The 8,601-nt window shown below is 35.0% G+C and overlaps 1 non-coding gene across 1 annotated transcript; it reads right to left on the reverse strand.

Moving 5' to 3' along the window:
* Positions 1 to 7,719: 7,719 nt before the first annotated feature.
* On the reverse strand, positions 7,720 to 7,846 carry LOC115030788. Its single transcript, XR_003836368.1, has one exon. It is a non-coding gene; the product is annotated as a small nucleolar RNA SNORA17 (small nucleolar RNA).
* Between the last annotated feature and the right edge of the window lie 755 nt (positions 7,847 to 8,601).

An 8,601-nucleotide genomic window follows, 5' to 3' on the forward strand; every position in this document is an offset into this window, starting at 1 on the left:
TCTTTAGCAGTGTTCTCCTGTATTTCTTTAAGTGAGTTATTAAAGTCCTTCTTGATGTCCTCTACCATCATCATGAGATATGCTTTTAAATCTGGGTCTAGCTTTTCGGTTGTGTTGGGGTGCCCAGGACTAGGTGGGGTGGTAGTGCTGTATTCTGATGAAGGTGAGTGGTCTTGCTTTCTGTTAGTAGGATTCTTGTGTTTGCCTTTCACCATCTGTTAATCTCTGGAGCTGTGCAGAATATACTTGGTGGCATCCTGGAACCAAGATGTCTGCTGCCGATGCTCAGGCAAAGAGCTCCCTTGCTGCCAGGACCCCTTTCTTCTGGCCAGGAAAGTGGCCAGATGTCTGGAGCCTGTGTAGAATACACTTGATGGGGTCCTGGAACCAAGATGTCTGCTGCAGCTGCTCAGGCAAAGCGTTCCCGTGCTGGGCAGATCCCTATCCTCTGGCCAGGAAGTGGCCAGCTGTCTGGGGCCCGAAAAGGGGGCTGCCTTAGAAGCTTTGTGGCTCCTCCCTGTCCCAGAAGCTTTTAGCTTCTGTATTCAGTACTCTCAACTGTGCAGAATACACTTGGCGGGGTCCCGGAAACCTATCTTTTCTTCTTAAAAAAATAAATTATGTGATACTCTTGTCCTTTCTTATGTTCCTGAGCTGCTTGCCTGTCACATAATGAAAAAGTAAAAAGTAGAACAGGTCTGCAAACCTGACCCTTGAAACAACTCTACTTGTTGAAATCAGTTTCTCTGTCCCTAGAAGGAGGAAGCATGAATTCAAGAGCTGAAAACAAATACATTTTAGCTTATTAATATTGTTTTGCCAAAAGGCATTGAAAACTAAAACTTTCTCTTATTATTATTTACATGAGAGTATATCTTTCCCAGATCTCAGTGTTCTGCATGCCAATATTATTTGCTTAAGCATTGTTACTATTATTTCTTGTCTTACTTAATAATCTAATCATCTTATTTTATATTTGATTTAAATATTATAGATGTGCAGTAAACCAGTATACACTAAAGCATGCAATGTAATCAAACATTATAAACTTGATAGCCACTAACTATTGATTGATTTAGATAATCCAATTAGGAAGTAATCACATATACTTAGCAAATCTAATCACAATTTTTAGGATATATTATTAAGAAGATTAAGCTTGAAGAGTTACAAAGAAATAGTCACTTAACAATATTTTAGATGTGTTTAAAATATCATGAATTCACGTTTATATGTTTTTAACTGTTCTCTATAAATATATCCATGTTTAGGTTTTGTTGCTAAAGGAAACACATGAATTCATCAGGTAAGAATTATTAATAATTTTGTTTTCTCAATAAAATGTTAATAGATATATGAGTAAAGAAATCTATGAAAATACTCACTGAAGAAAATAAGGTATTTTTGAGAAGCATCATCAGATTTATCATGGAAAGTAGTGGTATGCCCCATTGAAGGAACAAATTTTACTGCATAATATGATACTTTATTTAATAACATATTCTATTATTTTATCAATATAAAGTACATATTTCATGCTTAGATCATGTACAATTTATTTATATAAATTTATTAGAAACCTTTGGAATATACTTATAAATATCACTTAAAAATCATTAAAATGTTATGTAAAACCAGAATGTAACTAATGACAAATTATCTTCTAATACTTTAAAATTTCTACTTAGAACATGTTGTTTTAATGTATTTGATACTAAATTATATATTCCTTAGCATATTGAGCTGAGTCAATTTCAACTTAATATATTCTTGAAAGCACACATTATTCATCTTTATGATTCTGGGAAAAATAGGAAATCATGTACAATAATTTAGAAATAAAACCAAAAGCAACATGATTCATTTTTCACTGAATAATTAGCATATGAAATTATTAAGACCAAAATATGAAAGTAATTTTTAATATATTCTTTCTTTTGAAAATAATATATAATTTAGAACGTAAAATTAAAGGAGTAAAAACAATTACTAAAATATATACCAAATTTTTTCTAAAAAAAGGTGTGTACAATGGTTTCATCTAGTTTTGTGAATGTATTTATTTTTAAAATAGAAAAGACTTAGGTGGTAATGCATGTCCCCAAGGTTTGACATGGGCATGTTAATGAATCAATAGGGTGACCGGAAACGTACCATGGATCCTTATCCATGAGAATACAATGATAAAATACATACAGTGATAGCCAGGACTTTTATATAATGGGACGACCAACTTGTAACTGTGGGCTTCCCCACCCATGCCAAAGTTCCTAAAATAACAACTCTGGGACTTAATATTTCATGAATAAATACCTAGGCCAAAAGCTTTGGCTTGTTTCCCAAGTAGTTTATAACTTAATTATTCATTTATTCTATTCTAAGTCACAGCACCAAGTTGGTTATGTCTCCTCAGTTTCATATGATCTGCTTCTCCATTATTAGGGATAAATCTTTTCAAGTGCCTGACTGACTATCCCAGAATTTGTTTCTCTCTGCCAGATCTCCCACCTGCTATTTCCTGCCTAAGCTAGTAGACCAACAGCTTTTCTTGACAGGTGATACTTCCATATATTCCACAGGAGATTCCCTTAAACTAACATTTTTTTCTAGAAGCAAAGAAGTACAAAACCAGAGCCTCAGCTGACATTCCACCCATCCACTCACTATTGTCTGTCTATTGGTTGTCATGTTATTGGTTGTGAGAACCTGATTTTATAGGAAATGATAGGTTAAGTGAATGTGTTTATACGACTTATGTGACATTATTGCCATACTAATGTAGGCCAGAAATGTAAAGCGGATACTTTTGCATCACCTATAATTCTATAAACAACCCATTGGTTAACGTTCTGGAACTAAAAAGAATTGTTACTTTGTTGGCGAATTATAAAAGTGAATGTTCATTTGTTCCAGCAAAATTCATACACCACCTTCGGGCATCTATTATATATATGACTCTATAAACTTTATTTGGAAAATGTGCTGCCTTTCAAAAACATAAATTCTTCTTCCATAAATATTTGTTTCCTTCTTTTTGTAATCGCATATCTCTTTTATGACATTCTTATTTAATTGGGAGGAAATTAGTATTTAATCAATTAAGCCCATGCTCAGGTTTTTCAGTAACACTTGGAAAAAAAAAAAGAAAGTATTTTATTCTCTAATTATAAATTAAAAATAAATGGCGTAGCGAAAACTTGACAACCAATTTTACCAGCTAATATTTTATTTTCAGATCTTTACTTTGAATTCTATGCTTCTTAATAGGATAATGTCATAATATTCTTTGCATAGTAAATAAAAGCATTATATAGAAAAATCCACAAAAATAATATCAACAGAACTAAATCAGTAAATTTATCTTAAGAACATATATAGTTTAAGACCTATTACATATTTTAAACAATTTCCTTGCATTTCTGAGTTTTGCAAAAAATAAGTTAGAAAAACATTGTATCAAATTAAATACTAAGCCATTTATTTAGTTAAGTAGAAAAAAGCAAAACCAAGGAGAATGCTAAAAGTTTTACACATATGACACTGGACATTGCTTTTCATGATTTACAGGGAATCGCAAGATTGTTCTAATGTATCGTCAGTTTCCTAGCCTCCAGGCACTATAGATTACATTCGTTATGGTGCAGATGGGGAATGAAATAACTGAAATTGTCACTAATATACAAATCAATATCATTTCTGAGTACTGTAGACGAAAATTAAGAAGGAACAGCATGCAGTAAACACCTAATAGAGAAAAATCTTCACAAACACCAGTTGATACTCAAGCACTGTTTTACAGCTTTTCCTCACTTCAGTCCTAGTCTTCCATGGATGCAAGGTTGTGGAGACAACCGATTCCTAGCTCTTTCTCACAGCACAGTAAATGATTCCTTACCTTATTCTCATTTAATCTGTAACTTCTCAAATATCCCTTGACTACCTAGACTGACTCAGAAACAAGTGATCTGACAAATGATTACTAGTGATGGAAACCATAACATACTTCGGATCTCAAGCAGAAAATCACTACAGTAATGTTAGGCTCTACAGTACATGATAGAACATGTAGTCTGTTTTCACAAGTGAATTGGGACACAAAGTATTAGACAGATTATATTCCTGCTCCTCAGTGAGATACAATATTGGTAACTTTCTTATTGTATTTTTATGGTTTATATGTAAAGCTCAAAGTGTCAGAAGGAAAGAAGATATAAAAGTACTGAGAAGAAACAGAAAAGTGTATGTCAGTGAAATGAAAATTATTACAAAACAATTAATAAAATTGAATAAATTAACAGTACTGATATCATGTCCACAGGATTGCTGACAGCATCTGAGAATCTACTTAATTATCATATTAATCAAGGTCTTCTACACAAAAACTGTCTTGAAGAAATGGAGATTTTAAAAAATTCCAAATAAAATATAGAATCATGACCCAATCAAGGAAAAATAAATTTAATCTTAAATAAATCCAAACTGCAACATTAGTAAACATTACAGAGCAGCTGGCTTTAATTTCTTTACTAAAGAAAATACAAACAGAATTAAATAAAAAATCAGGGAAAGACATAGTTCATGGACAAATGAATGTCAGTGAAGACATAGGCAGTTTAAAAAAATATCAGACATTCTAAAATGCGAAATTATACTAACTGAACTTAAAAAAATCACTAGAAGAACAGATGATATCATCAGAGAAAGAAATGTGCAAATTTGAAGGTAGATCACTTAAAATTAGTATCAGTGAAGAAAATGAATCTAAAAACCTGAATAATGTTATACAGCATACAACATTGTCAGGTGGGTAAATGTACATGCACTATTGATATTTTGCAGTAGAAATTATAAAGACAAAATGGTAGCAGCATACGTAAATAAGCAATAATAGAAAATACTCAGTATCAAATGAAATAATTGTGTATGTAGTGGGAAAAAAGTCAAACAGGAGACCTAATAAACACTAAGATAATAAACTCTGAAAGTTGCAAACTGAGATACACTTTAATCAAACTGTCAACATTGAAAAGAACAGCTAGGGAATATGGAAGTGAGCAAGATGGAAACAATTCAATACATATTAAAGATATTTTACAACGATGTGAAACGTTTTTCAAAAGAAATTGAAAATGTTTCACTTAAAGTGATAAAAGAAGCAAAAAGGGGGCTATCATCAAAACTGCTGTTTCCTCATAATGTAGTCTCAAACAAACAGTAATGGAGAATTTTTCTGATGACCACAACCTCATTTTTTTTGTTATTATGCATTGAACCAGGGTAACAGTATTTGCATATATTTTTTGGAGAAGAATACACAGGAAGGTTCAAGTAATCCCTGAGCCATTAGGTCAGGCTTTTTTGGTAATGTTTTTCTATAGAATAGTAGCCTGTTAATCTGGTTGAGAGGCTATTTCTACCACAGACTTTTCCCTGATTGAGTACTACTAAGGGCAGGATAGGACGAGATAGAGTTGAAGCAGGAAGGAAAAGATGAAGGAGACAAGGGGAAAAAGAGGTACAAGAGGAAGAGAGGATAGGGGAAAAAAAGGCCAGAGACAGAGACAAAAGATATTCCCTACACTCACATAAACACACACACACACACACACACACACAGAGAGAGAGAGACAGAGAGACAGAGAGACAGAGAGACAGAGAACAGAGTTCAGAGACAGAGACAGACAGACAGAGACAGAGGGGGAGGGAGGAGGGAGGGAGGGAGGGAGGGAGGGAGGGAGGGAGGGAGACAGAGATGGAAAGAGATAGAGAAACACACTCAAAAGGTGAAAGAAAATGTTTTTAGTTGAAATAAGACATACAAAGAATATCTTACAGCTCCATGAAAATACAAAATCCTTTAGTAGAAATAAATTTTTAAGCTTTAAAACCTGTAATATTTTAGTTCATAGTTCTTGTTATTTTTTTAATTTAAAACTGAGAGCATAACAATATATTTCATATTACAAGGAAGATAGCATATAAATATAGTTTGTTACTTCAGCAAAACAAGAGGAGTGCAGAGCTGTGAACAGAGTTTTGGTGTGACATCAAAGAACAACTGCTATCAGCTTAAAGCAGATTAACATAACATTAATATATTTTATGCAATCTCCAATATTCCACAAGGACACTATTTATACAAAATGCATCAAAAAGAAAAAAGAAGAGCCAACGCCAATCACTATAAAAATCAACTACAAAGGAAGACTGTAGAAAAGAATGTGACAAAAAATATTCTAACATTCATGAATCAATTGACAAGCTGGCAATTGTAGATTTTTTTGTTGTTGTTATGACATGGCATAGGTTGCAGTAAATTTTAGTTCTTTTGTTCTTTGGGTGCAATGGGTTCTTGTATATATAGATTTATTTTCTAAACTTAGAAAATTTTTGTGATTTGTGAATTCTTTTTGTGGGTATTTACTCACTATAAATTTATTAAATTCTGTTATGGTCTGAAAGCAGTCCACAACAAAGCTTTAGTGTGACCTAACTACAGTGTGATGGTTCTGGAGAATGGGCCTTTGGGAGAAATTAGATATTGTAAGTAGAGTTTTTGGGAGTGTAATTCATAGTCTTAGAAATAACACAAAAGCCTGTTCCTGAAGCAGGCTGTATCTTGGAGCAAGACAGTGAATCCAAACCAGAAGCTCAGTCTGCTACTTATCTGGTCTTCTAGTCACAGAAGAGGAAACTTGTATTTTTCATTGCATCAGAATTGTTGGCACTCTCTTCAAAAACTACACAGTGTCTTCAGAAACATTGGAAATCTGCATGGCAAATGGTGGAAGTCCCTCATTGCTGTTCACCTCACAGCAAAATCAATTCAAAATGAATAAAAAGCTTGCATAAGTAGTTTAGCTATAAAACTCCTAGCAGGAGCAGAGAGGGATTTTGTGGCAATGATTATGGTGGAAAATTGTTCCCTTAGGTCAGCAGCTGCTTTAAGTTGCTTCCTTGTTCCTGTGACAAAACACTGACCGAACAAAAATATGGGGAAGAAATGATTTACTTGACCTTACACTTCCAGGGCCCAGTCCATCATTAAATTTAGTCAGGGAAGAAACTCAAGCAGAAACTGAAACAGAGACAACTTGAGAATGCTTCGTACTGTCTTGATCTATGATTCATGCTTGAACAGCTTTCATACACACTATGGCAAGTAATGGAACCACCTACAATGGGAAGGTCTCACCCACATAAGTATTCATCCATGACAGGGACTGCTTGTCCTGCTCATATCCTCAAGACATGCACAACTGCAACTTTTGCAATGTGCAGACCTGTTTTCATGAGCACTGCAGCTGGTTAGGGACAGAGTCAGCTCTCTTCCTCTCATGCTCCCCAGGGCCAATCTCCTACAATGCCTAGGGAGGAGGAGCCTATGCATTGTGAGGGATGGACCCAGTTGTGCATTGTTCTCAAACCTCAGCATGTGTCAGGGTAGCATCCTTGACCAAGGATGTTCTACTGGCCTTTGGTGGTAAGAGACCTTGCTGCTGCAGAGCCATGAACCCAGTCATGGCCCTAAGTAGCAGCATAGGCCAGGACCCCACAATGTTCTAGTGGCATCACTGGCTACTCACATCAGGCTGTTCCTCACTTCCCTCCAGTTCTGCCTGTCTTCATTGTGCCCAGATCCTTCTGTTTCTGTTTCCCTTCCAATTATCCACCACATACTTGCTCATCTTAGTGGTGATTGGGGTCTCTTGAATGGCCGCAGTTTTCTCAGGAGCAGGCAGATGTTCATAGGTCAACACTGAACATGGACATAGCCTCTCTTTGCTACCTACTGATGATGCACATGTGACACAACAGCCACATTTGAAATGCATCTAGGGGCAGGATTCTGACATTTTTTTAAAGGCTAGATATAAAGCTAACAATTTAAACATTGATTCTGAATATCAGTAGAAAAGACACATTCTTAAAAAAAAAATTACCAAGGAATAAAATTTGTTAAAATACATCTCATCTTTCTTTAGCAATTTCACATAACTTAGATAAATTTGCACATTTTATCTTTCTGCTCAAACTATAAAAGCATTTATATTACTTTGTATGCTTTTCTCCTGTTAATATGTATTAAAGATTCATGTTTTATTTTATATTTGTTTATTACTTATTCACTTAACATCTGGTTTACTGCACTCATCCTGTTCACCCCTTATCACAATACTTTCCCCATCCCCCTTCCCCTTCTCCTTTGAGAAGATGGGGTCCCTCCTTGGTATCTATAAACGCTGACACACAAGTCTCTGCTAGGCCAGGTACTTTCTCTCACACTGAGGCCAGTCAAGGTTGCCCAGATAGAAGAATATATCCCATAATAGGCAATCACTTTTGGGATAGCCCCTGTTCTAGTTGTTCAGGACCCACATGAAGACCAACCTGTACATCTGGTACATATGTGTGGAGAAGCCTAGGTCCAGCCCAACTATATTCTTCAGTTGGGGGACAACTAGGTTGTTTCCTATTTATGGCTATTACTAATAAAGCTGCCATGAACATAGTTTAGCACAGATCTCTGAGATGGTGGAGCATCTTTTGGGTATATACCCATGAGTGGTATAGCTACAGCTATGCCTTGACATAGAACTA

The sequence above is a fragment of the Mus caroli genome, chromosome 3 (assembly GCF_900094665.2).
Source record: "Mus caroli chromosome 3, CAROLI_EIJ_v1.1, whole genome shotgun sequence".
Classification (NCBI taxonomy): Eukaryota; Metazoa; Chordata; class Mammalia; order Rodentia; family Muridae; genus Mus; species Mus caroli.